This window comes from Phyllostomus hastatus, unplaced genomic scaffold (assembly GCF_019186645.2).
Source record: "Phyllostomus hastatus isolate PE091 unplaced genomic scaffold, TTU_PhHast_1.1 phas_contig_283, whole genome shotgun sequence".
Classification (NCBI taxonomy): domain Eukaryota; kingdom Metazoa; phylum Chordata; class Mammalia; order Chiroptera; family Phyllostomidae; genus Phyllostomus; species Phyllostomus hastatus.
This window is the reverse complement of record NW_025333833.1, coordinates 15515826-15525414: the sequence shown is the minus strand read 5'-3', so window position 1 is coordinate 15525414 and position 9589 is coordinate 15515826.

The following is a 9589-nucleotide window of genomic DNA, read 5'->3' as shown; positions in this document are numbered from 1 at the left end:
ATCCTTGATTAGGCTGCCATGCATTGCATTTCAATGTAATTGATGTTGTAGGTTGACACATCGGACACCAAATATTCTCGCCTGTCCCTTCTCTCTTTTGTTTCAGAAGCTGATTTGCATTTTCTATGCTTTTAGTAATGAAGACTTAGCACTTTTCCTCCATTAGAAAAAAAAAGAGAGCTACAATAATCTGCAACTCGGCACTTGTTTAAGGATTCTGACCCTCGCAAATACCACTTTGCTTCACACATTAGCTGCTTACAAAGAAGGAAGCTAATGTATCATCTAATTGGGCAAACCACTGCATCTGATTTCTCTCAATCAGACTATTAGCTTCGTAATTACCCATCTGCCTCGTGTGGAAAAACGGCAAGGCGCGCACCCAGCTAATAACGTTCTCAAGAGCTCTCCACCACAATGAGAGGAGGCGACGTGGAGGGAGATGGTCTCTAACCGTTTCGGTGCCGAGGTGGTCACACAATGCAGTAGGCCTTTGCCAACCTTCGCCCGCCTGAATGTGTTTCATTATCTGTCTTTAATTAGTTGGAGGTTTGGGGGTCTGTTCAGGATTGCCGGCCCTGCGGCTGCGGTGGTGGCGGCCGCGGCACACGCTGAGGATGGTGACCATGGGAAGGTGAGGAGGAGGCTTCCTGTGACCTCTGCAGGAAACGCTTTGGTCGAGGGAGGAATGTCACTGGCTTGGCAGGCATCCTTAAAAGGGAATAAAGATTCCCCCAAGGTCGGGTCAGAGCGTGTCACTCCACTTCGTGTTCCTTTTCTTCTCCTGGGGTTGGGTTCCCCCCTTTCGCCTCGCGGGAGAGGACGCCCCCTTGCGGCCTATTCCCGCTCCTGCCCAAATTTACCTGGGGCCCTGGAATTTCCCATCGGTGTGTGTGTTGAGTAGCGCAGTGACCGCTCTGACTTGTCACGATTTCTCCTGGCTCACTGTCACCTGGTACCGTGTCCTAGATGCTCTTTTGTCCAGCGTGGGGCTTGTCGGTGGTCTGAAGGTTGTGTGACCTTGGGCACGTCCCAGGTCGGCCCCTCCCCGCCTCCTCTGTAACTTGGGAGAGGAGGCTGGCCGGCGCCGTCCTCGGGGACAGGGTGGCTGGCACGGGGCTACATTTGGGAAGGCAGGTGGGGCTGATTCTGGTGCCAGCGGAAGTGAGTGGTTGGCTCCCATAACCCCGCCACTGGGGAAGCTCGGTTGTTTTTTCTGTACCCTTCGATGTCAATTTCATTGGAACAAAAGATTCCAGCTAAAAATTTTGAGACCAACTGGACACACATGGCTAATAATGTCTAATGACTTAATGTCTATCTCAAGTCAATAAACTGTGCTTGCACGGTACCGGGATTCACCATCTAACAGTTGGTTAATTTAGCCCGTGGCTGCTGCTATTTACATAGGAGGTTAGCAGAGCAAAATGGAACCTTTTAAGGCTAACACAAGTGACGAATTTTACTTTTGTGTATTTTTTTGTAGCCAAAGTTTAATATGATTTTAAAGACTCACTGATAGCTAATACTAACGTATTAAGCTGAGAATAGAAATTTACATATTTATTCTATGCCCCCCAGAAAAACATTAAAAAAAATCCCTACTATGTGTGTGTCATGGCGAGAGGCCTCATAGATAGATAATATGTATATTGGGCATAGTCCCTGCTAAATGGAACTTTGAGTGGTGAATGAAAGGTACATTGATCCCTCGTGCAAGTGAGAGGCGAAGTCTCAGGATTCTTGGCTGAAATAATTTAGGACTGTATAAATGTAACTACTCCTTCACTGTTAAGGAACTGAAATTACATCCAGCCCTTTGGAGGCAACCGCGAGGCTGATGTGGCCCCCGGTGAAAATGGGTTCGACAACCCTGCTCTATTGGTTTAATTGGACTGGATGTCTTATATTTTGTGTGAATGCTACTGAAACTTTATTATTTTTCTGCTTATAATTATATTTTTGCTTTGTGTTGACTCCTGCAAATATTTATTTCTCTTAAATCCTTTTGTAACATATGCTTTTGGAGGGGACGTGTAAAATATCTACCTAGTTGGTGGGAAGAGTCCTGGGGGAAACAGAGCCCAGTCAGGCTATGTCATTTGTCCGGGTTCCACAGGGCCGAGCACAGTCGAGAAATCTTTCCTGTGTCAAGGGCTTCTTGTTCCAGATGTTTTGGCCCTAGCTGTGACATCTGCTACAACTTCCTCATTTTTCATTGGCATGAATCGTGTAATTTGTGAGCATCTATTACAGCTCTCTCAGTCTCCCCTGGAAGTGTGGGGTGCTGAGCTGCCTGCGCCCACCCAGCCCCACCCGGGGGCAGAGGTGAGGAAGAAGATGCTCTCACGGCTCCTGTGCTGTGGGCCTGAGTTTACAGTCTTCACGGTTCTGCTACCACCGCCTCTTCTGTCATCAGCTGAGCGCCTGGTCTGGGCTCCTCCTCCGCTGAGGAGTCCCTGTTTGCAGTAGCCTCCGCACAGCCCGGAGGTCGAGGTGAGAAGTGACTTGGGCGCCCATCACCCAGGCAAAGAGTGCAGAAGAGCAGGGAAGAGGCCGTGGGCCTCCGATTCCGGGAAGCCCCACATGTAGAAACCCGTGAAACACGCTGCCTGGGACACGCCCTCCATGTAGCCCCGACTGAGAATCATCAGTTGGGGTCAGGCCTGCAGCAAGCACCTCCGCTTCCCACTTGCCTCTAGTCACCACCACTGCTCCCTGGAGGCCTGTAGGGACCTGATCTCGAAGGACCCCCGCAGGGAAGGAGGTTCCGTACTGTGTGGGCTCCTGTCCTTTTCGGAGTGGAGACATCCATGAGTTGTTTTTTGACACTGTCTTTTCGCTCCCTCCATTTTCATTTACACATGTCATATGACCTTTAAAATAATTATAATTCTTCTGAGAAATTGATGGTCACCTCTTCCTCATCAGCACAGAGCTGGGGAAAGCGGGACAGACAGGGTGGGTGCAGTGAAACAGGGCCTCAGTGGGGACTCCGGGGTGAGCTCCAGCTTGAACGACCCTCAGGAAGGTCTTCCCCGTCTCTCACCACTGTCCTCCCACCGCTTTCTAGGTCTTTCTTCAGAGGACACGAGCATCGTACTAATACCCAGACAATTAGAAATACGGCCAGCTTTCTATTGATTATAAGTAGATTATGTGGCAGTTCATCTCTGGCAAATCTTGCTTTCGTCTCTTGGTTAACATCTCTGTTGGTTACTTAATTTCTTTATTGCTTTTATAACCATTGCCATCTGCTCCTGAAATTGGAATTCAACAAGAACGCGAATGCTGAAGCTTTCGAAATGAAAACGCTGACTTTGAGGCCAACGAGCCTGGGGAAGGTAGTGGCCGTAGAGGAGGGGTGGGCTCCGCTTCAACTGACCGGAGGCTGCTCCGCGTCAGTCGGCCTCAGCCGTCGTCGGACCGTCTCCCGCTGGTTTATTGATGAGGAAGCCAAGACTTCGATCGGGTTTAAGTCTCGTCAAATGTCACAGAGCTCCTTGGAGGAAGCTCTGATGCTAGCTAGGGTCTAGGTCTGAATATCTTTGTAGCCTATCACAATCTTATTTATCAGTCCGAAAGGTGAAAGAAACTGCTCATTTTCAACATGGAGTGTATGGCTGGGCAGAATTGCATAGGGGGGCGGAGCTGAGACATGGGATAGTTCTAGCGTCCCAGCTCCCCTGGACTTCTGTCTTTACGGGGCAGTTTCACGGCTTGGTGTGTGATGTCATGAATAACCAGGACATTGGGTATCCCTGAAAGAAAAAGCCAGCAGAACCGCAGACAACAGCACAGAGACTCCAAAGTCATTTAGCACACAGAAATTATTTCGTATTTATCTGGTGTGTGCATTGCCTTGGTGAGGACCCTCGCGTTTCTGTGGACGGCGAGGAATTGGTGTTATTTATGCCTTCATGTAGGAGTCAGAATACGTGCGACATCCTCAGCATCTGGACCAAGTCCAGTCGGTATTTTTTTCCCCATCTGCTCCCGGTATTTTAAGTAAAAATGTTTGTATCTGCATCCCCCAAGCCCTGTTGTAAAGTGTAAATCATGCCATTATATCTGGTGAAACCACAGTGTCAAGCAACAATTCACAAAGCCACAAAGATTCTCTGGAGTAATTTTCTTGTTCTCGTTGATCAATTTTATATTTTCCCCTTGGCCATATGCGCACATTAAATGGCACTAATTCAGTGAGAAAACTCATAAGGGATAATATTTCAAGTGGCGCAAATGGCAGTGATGCCTTTACAAGTATCTATTTTGTAATTGTCTCCGCTCTCTACCTGAATCTGCTCTTCACTGTTTCGGGGGAGTGAAATGGATGCACAAGTGGGGAGGGGCTGCGGAGCCAGGGAAGCGGGAGGAGAGCGTTCCAGTTCAATTAGGTGGAAAAGCAGGAACATCTCAAGTCAAGAACGGTGTGGCTGCAATGATCCCCTCTGGTGAGGATTCCATTATCTGACCTGGAGAGCTGACAGGCGGGAGAGCAGGCCAGTGCTGGCTGGTCAGGGTGGGCGCTTGCCTCGGAATAGCTCCCACCTGGACCTCGATGGAGAACTTTATCTAGACTCCTTTAAAATGTTTTCAATGATAACATTTAGTAAAATTGTAAGGTTACAACATATATACACACGCATATTTATTTCAGGCACAACATGTGTACATAATCCATGGTTATACAATATGATCTTTTTTTGTAAACGGAACACACCTGTGTAATGACCGCCACACACAGCAAGAGGCAGAACTGCCTCAGCTCAGCCGCCCAGAACGTTTGCTCTTACCCGCCTCTGACCTTTACCTGCTCTTCCCCAGAGGTCGCTGCGGTTCCTACTTCCATTGCCATTTATTATCCAGCATGTACTCTTCCGGGAGGCTTTTGTTTGTTTATTTTTTATTCAATGAACATTACATTTGCGTGATTCATTCATGTTCATGCAGAATATGGCGGCATTCTGTTCATGTTCATTACTCTGTTGCGTTCCCTTTGTGTGTGTGTGTCTACGTGTTTCCCATTGCTCATCCGTTCTACCACCACTGACAGGCACTTGAATTGTTTCCAGCTTTGGGCTTTCATGAAGAGTAGTGTTACGAACATTTGTGCACATGCCTTTTGGGGAACATTGTGTGCCTACGCTGGGCATATACTGAGGACGAATGACTGATGTACAGGGACTGTTTATGCTCAGATTTGGCAAAGATTGCCAAGCAGGTTTTCGAGGCGGTTGAACCAATTTTTACTCTTGCCATCAGTATATGGAATTCCAATTGCTTGACACCCTTCCTAACATTTAGTATGATCAGTTTTATTTATGATTTTAACTGTGTCAGTGGGGGGGTGTACTGTATCTCACTGAAGTTTTAATTTTCATTAATGACCACCTTTTCATGTTTACTGGCCGCTCAAGTATTTTTAAAAGGTCCTAGAACAAGTCTTTTGTCTGTTTTTTTTTTTAAATCGGGCTCTCTATTTTTCTTTTTTGATTTATTGATTTTTATGTATTCTGGACACGTCATACACACACATTTATTAATATTTATATCAAATATCTTCCCCCTCTCTTGCCTTTCCAGTCTCTTAATGCTGTATTTTGATGAGCTTTTAATTCTTCATTTTAATGAAATACAGTTTACTTCAGTCTCTTTTATAGGTTTTGCTTTCAGTTTAAGAGCTCTTTACACATATTCAGCATTGTGCATAGATCCTCTTATTTTACATTCTAGAACTGCACCATCCAGTACTGTAACCAATAGCCTCACTTAGCTACTTATCTCTCAACAGCTCTATTGAGGTGTAATCAACATACAATGAACTACACATTTTAAAACATACAGTTGGGGAAGTTTTGACAGATGCACAGCCACAATCAAGATAAACATATCAATCACCCTCCAAAGTTTCCTTGCGCCTCTTTGCAGCGGTTCCCTCCCGCCCCCTCCCTGTGTTTAGGCCGCCTCCGGCCTGTTTTCCGTAACTGTGGTTTGTCTGTCCTAGGATTTTATATAAAAATAACCATACAGCATGCACTCTTTGTATCTTTTTTTGGCCTGGCTTTCAGCATAATTATTTTAGAGATTTATCATGTTTAGTGTATCAATATTTTACTCCTTTTTATGGCTGGATTATATCCCAGGGTATGGATATGCTACAATTTATTTGTCCACTCACCTATTGATGAACATTTGGGTTTTTTTTTTTCAGTTTTGTGCTACTATAAATACAGCTTTCACAAACTCGTATTAGTTTTCCATTGCTGCCAGAACAAACTATCTCAAGCCTAGTGGCATAAAAACAGTTTCATTATCTTATAGTTCTGTAGCTCAGAAGTCTGACACGAGTCTCAGTGAGCTAAAATCAACACATCAGCAGGGCTGATGTTTCTTTCTAGAGACTCCCCTGGAGGATCCACTTCCTGGCTTTTTCCAGTGGCTGGAGGCCACTCACATTCCTTGGCCTGTGTTCCCCGCAGCAGCCCACCCCGAGTCTGCAAAGCCAGCAATGTTGCATCTCTCTGACTTTTCTTCTGCCTTGAACCACAGCTGGGAAAGATTCCCTGCATTTAAGGGCGCACGTGGTTAGACTGAGCCCACCTGGAAGATCCAGAATAATTCCTCATCTGAAAGCCCGTGACTTTAATTACCGCAAAGTCATGTTTGCTAAGTAAGGTAGCACCTTCACACGTGCCAGGGATTAGCGCGTGGGCGTTTAGGCGGGTGGGGCGAACCATTCTGCCTGTTCTGCGGGCGTCCTCACGCTTTGGTTTCTCTTGGCTGAAACCTGAGAGTGGGATGGCTGGATCACGTGGTAGATGCATGTTTAAACTTTAGGAAACCGTTTTCCAAAGTGGTTTAACATTTACATTCTCACCATCCATTGAAGAGAGCTCCGGCTGCTTTTCCACATACTCGCCAACACTTGGTATTGCCTATCTTTTTGATGAATATCATTTTAGTTGGCATGTGCTGGTATCTCACTGGTTTAATTTTAATTTTTCTAATAACTAATTATGTTGAGTATCTTTTCATGTGCTTGCCGTCCATAAACAGGCATACCTCATTTTATCGTTCTTGGCTTAATTGCAGCACAGGTGTTGCGGTTTTTTAAAATAGAGGGCAAGACGCGGCCGCAGCAGGGAGACGCGGCCGCAGCAGGGAGACGCGGCCGCAGCAGGGAGACGCGGCCGCAGCAGGGAGACGCGGCCGCAGCAGGGAGACGCGGCCGCAGCAGGGAGACGCGGCCGCAGCAGGGAGACGCCACCTCACTTCGTTGGGGTTCTCGCTGCGTTCCGGTGGCCCGGGGCCGAACCGTAGTTCTCTCAGGTATGTCAGTGTTTTCTTTGGTGAAATGTCTGTTCAACTTTTTGCCCACTTTTAAAATGATTTGTTTTTTATTATTGAGTTTTTTGAGTTTTTAGAAAATATCCTGGGCTTACGTCCTTGATCAAATATACAATGAGCAAGTGTTTTCTCGCAGCTCGTGGCTTATCTTTTTATTCTTCTTACAGTGTCTTCTGAAAAGCAGACTGAATCTGGCAAATCCAGATTTATCAGTTTGTTCTTTTGTAGATCCGCCTTTGTTGTTGTACCTAAGAAGTCTTTGCCGAACTCAAGATCAGAACGATTTTCTCTAATTTTTTCTAGAAGTTTTACAGTTTTCAGAAGTCTATTAAGTGGTGGTGGTGATAGTAGGTATTCTTGTTCCTGATCTTTAGGGTAAAAACCTTCAATATTTAACCATTAATTATGATGTACGATAGAATTTGGGGGTAATACCCTTTCTCATATCAAGGAAGTTCCCTTTCTATTTCCTGGTTGATAATTTTTTTTTCTTTCTAGTATGATTTTTGATGTATGTTGGATGTTATAGAATGCTTTTTCTGCATCTGTTGAGATAATTACATGTTTTAGTGTTTTTTTGGTCAATGTGATAAACTACATTGATGATTAAACTGTAAATCAACATTTTATTCTTGGATTAAAATAAGTTGTGATGTATTTTCCTTTTTAGATGTCGCTAGATTCTATTTGCCTATATTTTTGCTGAGTAAGATTTTTAAAAAAGACTTGAGTTTGTTTATTAGAGACATTGGCCTATATTTTCTTATGATGCACTTATCGTGTTCACAATCAAGGCTTTGCTGGTTTTATTTAAAGAGCTGGAAAAATGTCAGTGTGAGATTGGTGTTACTTCTTTCTTAAATGTTTGGAAAAGTTAACTGAAAGTTCTCTGGGTCTGGAATTCACTTTATGTGCTTTTAAATTATGAATTTAATTTATGAATAGATATAGGCTATTTAGATCTTTCATTTGTCTTTATGTCAGTTTTGCTAAGTTGTATTTTTAAATTAAAATTTGTCCATTTCATTGGAATTTTCTTTTTGCACTTTGTGCTTAATTTGCTGTTACTTTAGCTTCTTGAGCAGGATGCTAAGACAGTGTTCAGTCTTCATTATTTCCTAATATGCAAATTTAAACTATAACTTTTCCTCCAAATACTCTTTCGTTGTATTTTACAAGTTTTGATAATGTAGTTTATTTCATTTCAAATTGTCTTCTGATGTTCATTTTGAGTTCTTTCTTGGTCCCCATGTTATTTATAATTTTTTCCATCTGTGTGCCTATCTTTATATTGGGTCTGTTTTGTTTCTATAAAGCAAAAGTCATTTTTCAATTTCTCCAATAACTTTATTGATTTGGATGTTTTGAGTAGGTTGCCTATCTCCCACTATTGGCTTTAAGTGGGTAGAGGCCAGGGGTGCTGTTAAACATCTTCCAGTGCATAAGACAGCCCCATGGCAAAGAATTATTTGGCCAAAATGTCAAGAGCACCAAGAAACTTTGCAGACCACTTTTGACAGGTTCGACCAGTCATTTTCTCCATACACTGCACAAATATTTTTTTGCATTTCAGTTGCATTTTTACTTTTCTTGAAATAATGAAGCATAATACACCAAAAATGTTGTGTATCTTCTTCCTTCTTCAGTATTAAAGTGGCTATACAAAAATTCACCAGTTTTTCTATAAGTTTTTTTTTAATGCACGCTGATATCACAGCTGTCACAGTACAGTCTAACAAAGTTGTTTTGAATGAAGTTGAAGACAACTAAGCACTACTGGAGCCATTGCATGGAAAAAACTAACCGGACTTTTTGGTCACCCAATATTTTCTGCTACTCTATAATCCAGCTGAATAACCTTTACTTTTGATGTATTAATCTGCTGTTAAATGCATCTCTTTAGTCCCTGATTTCTGTAATTGCATTTTTTGTATTAGAAGTTCAATACAAAATAATTCACTGGTGAAATTTCCATCTTGTCATACATCATCTGTAACATATTTATCATCATTAAGTTCTGTGTCTGATAATTCAAATATCTGGATCACCTGTGAGTGTTTCTGTTGTCTATTTTTCCTTCAATTGTTAATGCTTTGGTCCTATCTCCTGGCATGCTTCATAACTTTTGGTTAAATGCTGGACATATACTGGAAAAATTCTAAGGGTCTTGATGATGTTATGTATCTTCATAGAAGACTGACTGATTGATTGATTGAATGGGCTAACAGTTAGGCTAGGG